The sequence below is a fragment of the Elephantulus edwardii genome, unplaced genomic scaffold, assembly GCF_000299155.1.
Source record: "Elephantulus edwardii isolate Elephantulus edwardi_28Jun2011 unplaced genomic scaffold, EleEdw1.0 scaffold00102, whole genome shotgun sequence".
Taxonomy (NCBI): domain Eukaryota; kingdom Metazoa; phylum Chordata; class Mammalia; order Macroscelidea; family Macroscelididae; genus Elephantulus; species Elephantulus edwardii.
Window position 1 is genome coordinate 12,329,748 of NW_006399852.1, and position 9,504 is coordinate 12,339,251.

Here is a 9,504-nt window from a genome sequence, read left to right on the forward strand (position 1 = left end):
AGTCCTTGACCTTCTGCAGGAAGCACTTCAGGGCCTCCTCAGTTTCAGCAAGCAGGGTTGTGTCATTTGCATAACGCAGGTTGCTGATGAATCTTCCACCAATCTTGATGCCACATTCCTCTTCGTACAGCCCAGTGTCTCGGATGATCTGTTCTGCATACAGATTGAAAAGGTATGGAGACAGAATACATCCCTGATGGAGACAAGTAAAAGTCATAGCTGAAAAAAATTGTGAACCCAACGCTCAGAGTGTTGCCACAAGCCTGCAGTTCTGCCACCTACCAACAGATAAAACAACCTTGGACATAAGAGTTGAGATGGAAAAAGAAGATTTTTTTTTAACAAAAATGTATGCATATCAGTCTATAGGAGAAAGGAAGTGTACAATTCAGCTCATTGTCAATTGGCAATTCATTCATGGTAATCACTTTTAGTACCTTTGCATCTGACAGCTTTTTCAGATATGTAAAGCAGGACTTGTTAGTGAGGCAGAAAGGTGCTTAGGAAGGGACACCTGGGGCTGTCTCATTAGCTGACTTCCATGTTACTTAGGTAAGATGTATTCCTGGGTCTTGTGATAACTTAGGACTGACTTTCTTGTTGCAAATTGCTTCAGAGAGAAATACTTTGCTAGAAGAGAAAGGTCCTTTTATTCACCATATCCTATAAAGCAGAAAAGAAAATTAGAAAACAGGAAAGTTTGTGATGAGAGCAAATTTACCAAGATCCGGTTAAGGGTAATCCTATTCATTGCTAGAAACTATCCACTGGAAGTGTCGTCTTTGAGGAAATGTCAGAAGATTGTGTTTATTATGTTGCTGAAAGAGGAGTAAACCTTAGCTGAAGGTTGCAGAGTGGAGAGCCAAACATCTGCTAGGTACTTCAACTTGACCAGGAAGTGTCTTTCAATTGTCCTTCTAAAATAAGAGGACACTTCTTCCTTTTAAAAATGTCTCTACACATTTTCATTTCAATCTACTGCAGAGAATTACACAGCTAGTTTACCATTGTTTCTTTGTTGATTACTACAGTACTCGAGTGTGGATAGATTTCTCCCACATACCCGACGCGTCCTGCCCATGGTACTGGAGATAGCTTAGACCTTTTTTCTAGGGAATTAAATGATTTGTTGGGAGAAATGTTTCTGTTAGATCTAGAGTAGTCAAGAGCAGATTAGATGCCCTCCCAACTCAAGTAGGAAGGCTCACCCAGGCATCTCTGCTGGCCATTTAATCTTCTATTTAAACTCTGATGGTCTAGTGGTAAGAAACTGCACTACAAAACCAAAGAAATGCTTCTCAAATATACTAGGTCCTTTATAGGGAAAAAAATGAACAATCTCCTCCCATGTGATTTACTGACTCTGGAAACTACTGAAGGGTCAGCTATGAGTCGGTTCCAACTTGATGTAACAATATTTTTTCTTTCCGAGGTATCTGCAGTTTCAATAAGTACTCTGATATTACAAAGCAGAATACTTTATTTCCTCCAGGAAATTGTCCGAAGAAAGTAAAAATTAAAAGCTAGACAGGAATTTAATTAATATTCTGAAGTTATTTTGTAAAATAATGTTTAAGATGAAATATACACATTTTCACATGCCTTTCACCTTACACCTACACACAAAATCTCAATTCTTCATTGTTTTTGTGTACCATCAAGTCGGAACCAATCCATAGCTGGCCATCTAGCAGGTTTCAGAATTCATTAATAGCACAGGAAGAGATGGCCTATCTTTATCCCACAGAGCAGCTGAATTTGAACCACATATGGTTGGGTTCATAATGAGACTCCTTAACCCGAGGTCACCTGGACATTAAAGCCCAACAGATTAAAGATTTTATTTCAAATGTATACTGATGGAAAAGTGTCCATTTAATATATTTCTCACCTGAAAGTTCAGAAAGTAGTATTGTTGATGAAAACAAAAGAGAATAGCAAGACAATGAACTTCCAACATGTTGAAAGTGACCCAACAGAATGTGGAAATGATAGAATAGTATCACTTATGTATTTGATGATCTCTGTTCTTCTCAAGTTTAGCCACAATTTGTTGTGTTCCACACAGTCAAATGCCTTTACACAGTCAACAAAATACAAACAGACACCTTTCTGGTAGTCTTTGTTTACAGCCAAGATCCATCTGACATCTGAAAGTGTCAAGGAAAGAGAAGAAGATCCTCCAAGAAAATGTATTGACACCATGACTGGAACAATAGGTTCAAATATATCGGAAATGATAAGGATGGTACAGAGTAGAGCAAGGCAAAGATCTGTTGCCTATTGTGTTGCTAAGCAATTTGATGGCATACCACAACAATGATTTCAATTTCAGTCTACTAACGCTGGGGGAAGACTCTCTTTCTGTTGTGGTGGAAGGTCTTTTTTTCTATCACCATCTGTAGGCCCAGTGTTTTCTGGAGACCTACCTCCTTCATATATTCTGAACTTCCCTGGTGTCACAGGGTCCAAAAAGAAGCATTCCACCCTGATAATTACTTCTTGTTACTAAGAAATATTCCACATCTCTGTTTGCTTTCTTCCCCTTTCATCTGTAGTAAGATAAAAGTCACACTGTAGAGAAATTCCCTTTGTAAAATGATATCATTACATACATATATTTTTGGAGAGATGTGGACTTCTCCACTCTGTATGTTACCAGATCATAGCTAATCAAGCAATTTCCCTTATGATATGTGAAACAAAATGCCAAAGAAATTCTGTGTAGATTGAAGAGAGAATGTTAGGCAGAAAGAATCAGTGTAATAAATTTTTGTTTCATCTTCCAAATCAGAATTGATCTAGTAACATTTCAATGTTCATCTGCATTTAGTAATTTAATGAGTAGAGCATTGTTATTTTAGTAATTCTCATTAATTATATGCAATCTGTGGCTTTGTAATCGCACAGCAGACAGTATTAGATGATTATTACAATATAAATCTATTACGTAAAAAGGAAAAAAAAAACCCACCAGACCTGTGAAAATTGCAATCAATTAAAATCTTGTCAGAACACAGCATATGTCTCTTGGTTAGAGGTGTTGTATATAACTTGAGGTTATTTAATGAAGAGAAAAAAAGTGATTGTGTATTTATCTTTTTCCTTTGAATATTTTCTACTTAATCCTATGAAATCTTATAACACTTTGTATACATGATTGGGGTAGTTGAAACACAGTACATTACTCTTGAGTATTTCTAGGGCTTTCTGAGCTTCTGTTGAGTACAGGCCATTTGGGACATTTTTCTCCAAATCTAGAACATTGCTGGGTTGTCTACTTCTTCCTGTAGACTCAGTGTCTTGTTAAAAATAAATTGGATAATTTATTTCATATCATGAAAAACAAACTGTTCTCAAAATTCTGTCTGCAGGACTTTGTTTTTTCCAGAATTCTTTAAGGGAAGGAAGAAACATACTAAAACAATTCCACTTTTTCCAGTTAGGTTTTTCTTTTTTAAATCTTAAAACAATATATTTAATTAAACACGTGTTAAAAGTTAATTTTTTTTCTGGTGGCAAGTCATTCCGGAAGTAGATGCCACTCCTGCTTCCAAGTTTGTTTAAATTCGGAAGCTCCACCAAACACTGTCCACCATGGGTGACCATTATCACATTGGCACATCAGTGTCACAATGTTTAGCATCACATCACAAAGATCAAGAGTTACCTCTGTACAGCAATGTACAGACCAGTGCTATACCACCTAGAAGAAAGATTGACAAAATACCAATTTGAACCAGGCCGGAGGGCTGCAGATTAAAATCACACACCTTGGGTTGGTAGCATAACTTTCTGTCCACTAAGCCATCGAGTCGTAGTGCCGGAAACTCTATGAACAGTGCTCAGGCCTTTTGTTCATAGGGTAGCTATGAGTCGTCTATGATTCGATGGCACCCAACAACAACAACAACAATGTTAATTTACCAAGACCAGCTTGTCTCCTGTATTTCTATGGTTTACCTATTGCTGTGAGCAGGAAATGAGTCCATCAATACTTCAAACACCACTAGGATCACTTGTCATGGATAGGTGTGAGTGGAACTTCTTCTACACTAAGACTGGTAATCTGCTTCTGAAAATTAGTCATGTGAACCTTGAAAACTTTATGGATCACCATAGGATACTGTTCAACTTGTTTGCTTCTTTCAGTGGTTGTCATGAAAGGGCAATCACTGGAAGGGGCTGTTGGAAAACCAATGAGACCAGCTAACAATAATAAAATTAACTTATAAGTGAGGATGGGGTGGAGGTCAAGGAAGAAGTTCTAAAGTCATAGAGAAATATTGGAATGGAGGTAACTCTACATGAAAAATGTGAGGGGCTATGTAAACAAAACCACAAAGTCATTATGTAAGTAAAGAATATTCTATAGGTTGCAATTTACTCCGGAGTGTAATAGTTTGTCAATGAAGAGTTTATTTTTTGAATCTCAAATATGTTTACTTTAAAATTTTATTAAAATGTAAACACATTCATTAATCATCTGTTAGTTGAGGCTCAAAGGAGATGCTGAAAAAATAAGCTTGAAAGTACACTATAGGCAAAAGAAGTGTTTATGAAAAGGAACAATTAGAGAAGTGTGAACAGAGAAACTCTTGGACATCCATAGGAGACATGGCAATATATAAAAGAGGAAGTTCACTAGCTTCACAATTTCACTGCAGGCCTTCCCTGAACAGGGGTGAACATTTTATTTGCTGTGAGTTTTCCTGTCTTAGCATTTACTTGCAGTACTTGAGAAGAGACCATATCTTATAATGACATGAAAGCTGCTTTTCCTCTCCTGAAAGGGATGCTAACAATAGCACAGCTGTAGCAATCACTGTGAATGGCAAGGCAAGGACGCTTTCCATTCTGATGCTGTCCTGAAATGTTCTCTTGCATTCTCCCAGCTCCAGGTTAAGCTGCTGCTCACATATTGTGCAGCTATTAGTATTATATCTGCCGCATGGATATAAAGTGATAATATCAAGTGGTGAATATATCTTATAAAAAGAAATGCAAAAAAGTAAGATTGATTTTTTTTTACTATATTAGAATCTACTCAGTCAAATTTACCCTTATCCAGAGATACCGATCTTTCAAAATCCAGAGCAAATGAGTTTTCCCAAATATAACAGAAGTCATTTAGTGGAAAGAAAGGGCTGAAATTTCACCCAAGGTCAATCTTTTGCTTTTTAAGTGAGCAATTACTCACTTAACAGATACTAAAAAGGAAGTTGTGTTTTATGTCATTCCTAGATTAACTGATTTTATGTATGGGCTGATATTAATTTTGTATTTTGCTGAAATCTTTATGTTCAAAACTGCAGAAGCCTATGTAAATCATTCTTGTTTTACGAACACAGAATTTTGTTTATGTCAACAAATAGGGAATTGTGGATAACCTTTATGAAATAGAAAATATCTTTTTTTAAAAAAACAACTTTTGAAATAAAAGTCTTAGCTTTAAATTCTTTTTCAAACAGTTCCTATTTCAATCAATGTCATAGCAGGAAACAGATGGTATACTCAAATTAGGATAATTCAGAGATATTTAAATAAAGAAACTATTTATAAGGTTTGGGAAGGATATAGCAAAATGATGAGGATAACTCAATACGCTAAGCTTGTATCATGAAGTCAGCAATCTTCCGAGTCTTGAAGTAGAAAGGAAAGAAAAAAAGTTGCTAGAAGATGAGGCACCCAGACGTCTGTACAGAGGTTAACTGACAGTAATTGTGATTTTCAGTTGAACGATATAATCATGTCACAATGATTTCACCCTCTCCAACATGAGTAGCAGGTAAGAAGTACCCTGTTCTCACTTTAATTACACTTTCCCTTGCTGACTGAATCTGAGATTAAACTGTATAATGGAGCCTGCTGTGTGGATCATTCAGAGCCATCTATAAGGACTCCAAAAAAGTCTAGAGAAAATTAAAGAGTAGATGAACAAGCATATCTATGTCTATATGTTGTTTTCAAACTTACCCATAGCCATTAATTCAGAGCAGACTCATAACCTTCCAGTGGGTTTTTGGCAGCTGTGTAAACCTCACGGAAGGAGATTGCCTATCTTACTCAGAGCTGCTGGTAGACTTGAATCACCAGAAAGGCAACACCTTTAACAGTGCAACACCATGTGCTCTAAAATTTATTCCACTCATGACACCCTCTCTTAGTTCTAGTGAAAGTCTCAGAGTCTCTTCTAACATGTATTCTGGTCTTTTCTTTGCAATGACTTTTTGCTTTCATCACAGATGATGTCCTTGATGTCATTCCACAACTAATTTGGTTTTCTGTCATTAGTGAGCAGTTTATCAAATCTATTCTTGACATGGTTTGTTTTTTTTTTTAATTTAGTTGGGATAGATTCAGGTTGTATTTTTGTTCTTGTAGATTTGGTTTACACATTACAGCTAAAATTAAAACTCTAAATTTTTATTTACTCACATAAGTAATTGAAGATCTGTTTCACAATCAGCCCGTGGTCTTGTTTTTGATTTTCTATACGGCCTGCCCATTGAATCTCTCCCATATAGTCCATTAGGTGAAATCCATGTTTATTATTGACATGTACAGTTTTTAAAAAGGTATATTCAGTTAATAAAGAATTAATTATACATAATTCCATAGTTTAATCTTCAGCCTTATTTCTGTCATGATATCTATATTTCCCAAGTACCTGCCTCATATTTTAGTCAATTGCTATTATTGGATCTGGTTGCAGGACTGCAGAAAGTCAATAGATGCATTCAATTTCTTTATCTTTGGCTTTAGTGGTTGATGCTTATGACTGAATAATAGTTGTATTAACAAATCATTCTTGTATGCCTGTGGATAGTATTCTATCACTCACAGCATTCTACTTCAGGATAGACATTAAAATATTTTTGAAAGGGAATAAATGCTAAAGTAAGAGAGATGAACAGAAGATTTTTAAGGGAAGCTCGGGGAGCACAAATTATTTAATGGAATGTGCGAACAATTAGAGGTAAATAGAAGGCTCAGCATTTCTCAAGCTTAAAGAACTGAAGAACAAATTCAAGCCTCAAAATACAATACTAAAGGATTATATGGGCAAAATCTTGAATGAAGCAGGAGATTTCAAAAGAAGATGCAAAAACTATAGTGACAGAAATTCACTATATCAAAAAGAATTTATGAACATTGAACTATTTCAAAAAGTAGTATATTATCAAGAACCATTGATCATGAAGGAAGAAGTTCAAGCTGCGTTTAAAGCATTGACATAAAAGAAAGTTCCAGAAATGAATGGAACACCAACCTATGTATCTCAAGAAACAGATGCAGTCCTGAATGTGCTCACTAAACTATGCAAGAAATTTGGAAGATAGCTATCTGACCAATTTACTGGAAGAAATCCATATTGGTTTCCATTCAAAAAAGGAGATCCAATAAGATGTGGAAATTATTTAACAATATTATTAATAGTGCATTCAAGTAATAACTTGCTTAAGACTATTAAAAATAAGCTGAAACAGTCTATTGACAACAAAGTTTTAGAATTCAAGTTGTGTTCAGAAAGGAAAGGGGAACCAGAAATGTCATTGCTGGTATCAGATGGATCTTGGCTGAAAGACAAAAAAAGAATGAAATAAAGATGTTTACTTTTGCTTTATGGACTATGCAAAGGCTTTTGTCTGCATAGATAACCACAAATTATGGCTAATATTGGAAAGACTAGGAATTTCAGAGGAATTAATTGTGCCAATATAAGACTTATACATAAAACCAAAAAGCAGTTGTTCAAAAGAACTAAATAATGCTGCACTGCTTAATGTCAGGAAAAGTGTATGTCAGGATTGCATTCATACTCTATACCTATATTCAAGATACGTGTTCACCAAATAATTCAAGAAGCATGGCTATGAAGAAGACTGTGGCACCAGGATCAGAGGAAGGGTCATCAACAACTTGTTATACAGGTGACAAAACCTTGCTTGGAGAAAGGGAAAGATGATTTAAAACATAGATTGGAGACTACAACCTTCAGAATGATTTGCATCTTAACATCAAGAAAACAAAAATCCTCACCACTGGACCCATATAGATGATATTGTGATAAAGATTGAAGGTATCAAGTATTTAATTTTACTTGGACCTAAAATGAACACCCTTGTTAGCAACAGTTAAGAAATCAAAAGACATGCTGCTTTTGGGAAATCTGACTTCTCCAAATAGCTAAAGGGGAAGAAGGTCAGTTATGGTTTTATTTTTTATTTTTATTCTTTTAAAAAACTTTTTAAAATTTTATTTTATTATTTTGTGTGTGTGTACTGCCAAATTGGATCTGACTGGCACAGGAGGAGATTGCCCCTCCTTCTCTAGCAGAGCATCTGGTGGATTCGTACTGCGTACCCCACGGGAATGCAGTGCAGCTTCTTCCCACTAGGCCACCACAGCTCCCTTTTCAGATTAAAGATTAAAGTGCACCTGATCCAAGTCATGATATTTTCAACAAAGGTATAATGTGCTTAATGCTACCAATTATCATATTATTATTTTGCTTAGCTTGTACTAAAATGCATCTCTTGACTTTTTTCTTTCTTTCTTTTAAGAGCTTCTATTAAATTATGTTGTGATTAGGTGTTGTTGAGTAGAGTATGCTCCATAGTGATCCTATGAACAACAGATCTGAACTCTGTCCAGTCCTTTCTATTACATTAGGAAAAAGTTGGACAATTTCCTCCTGTGCAATTTAGAGCCTCTATAAAGCTTTTGAAGGGTCAGCTTTGAATTGGTTCTCACTTGATCGCGTTGTTGGCCTAGTCTGCAAGGAGTTTTGCTGTTAATTTAAACAATATGTCTCTCGGTTAGCATCCACTTGTTGCTCTATGAGAGTAAGATGAAAAATCTCCCTTGTGCCTTATAGCTCTGGGACACCTACTGAAAGGTCAACAATGGGTTAAAACTCTATGACAATGAGTGCGCAAATGAGCATTAGAAAACTGTTGTTGCTGTGTGCCATTGAGTCACCTGCAACTCGCAGAGACCCTACGTATAATAGTTCCAAACCTGGCCCTATCCTGAACCAGTATCAGTGTCTCTGACACACCTATTCCAATTAATTACCTCAGTTACTGTGTTGATCCCTCTCATCTAGCATCTTCCTCACCTACGCTCTCCCTCCACCCTTGTAAGCATGGGCCACATGCCCAAAGTAAATGAAATAAATCCTTACTTCCTAGGACCTGCTTTGTTTCACACACTTCAGGATAACCCTTTTTATTCTCTTGATATTCCATGGTACGTTCAATTATTCTTCTCCAGCACCACAACTCATAGACATCAATTCTTACAATCTTTGGTCACTACCCAGTTCTCTGATGCATAGCAAGTAACTGCAAAGACCTTAGGCATGGATGAACTGATTATCAGTGAATTTTCAGTGTAAATAAATGCCAGTAGATTTGTATTTGCTAAATTTAATTTTATTCTGGGTTACCCAACCTACTTAAATAAAATACAAATTAATTGCATTTATAAGACAAACAC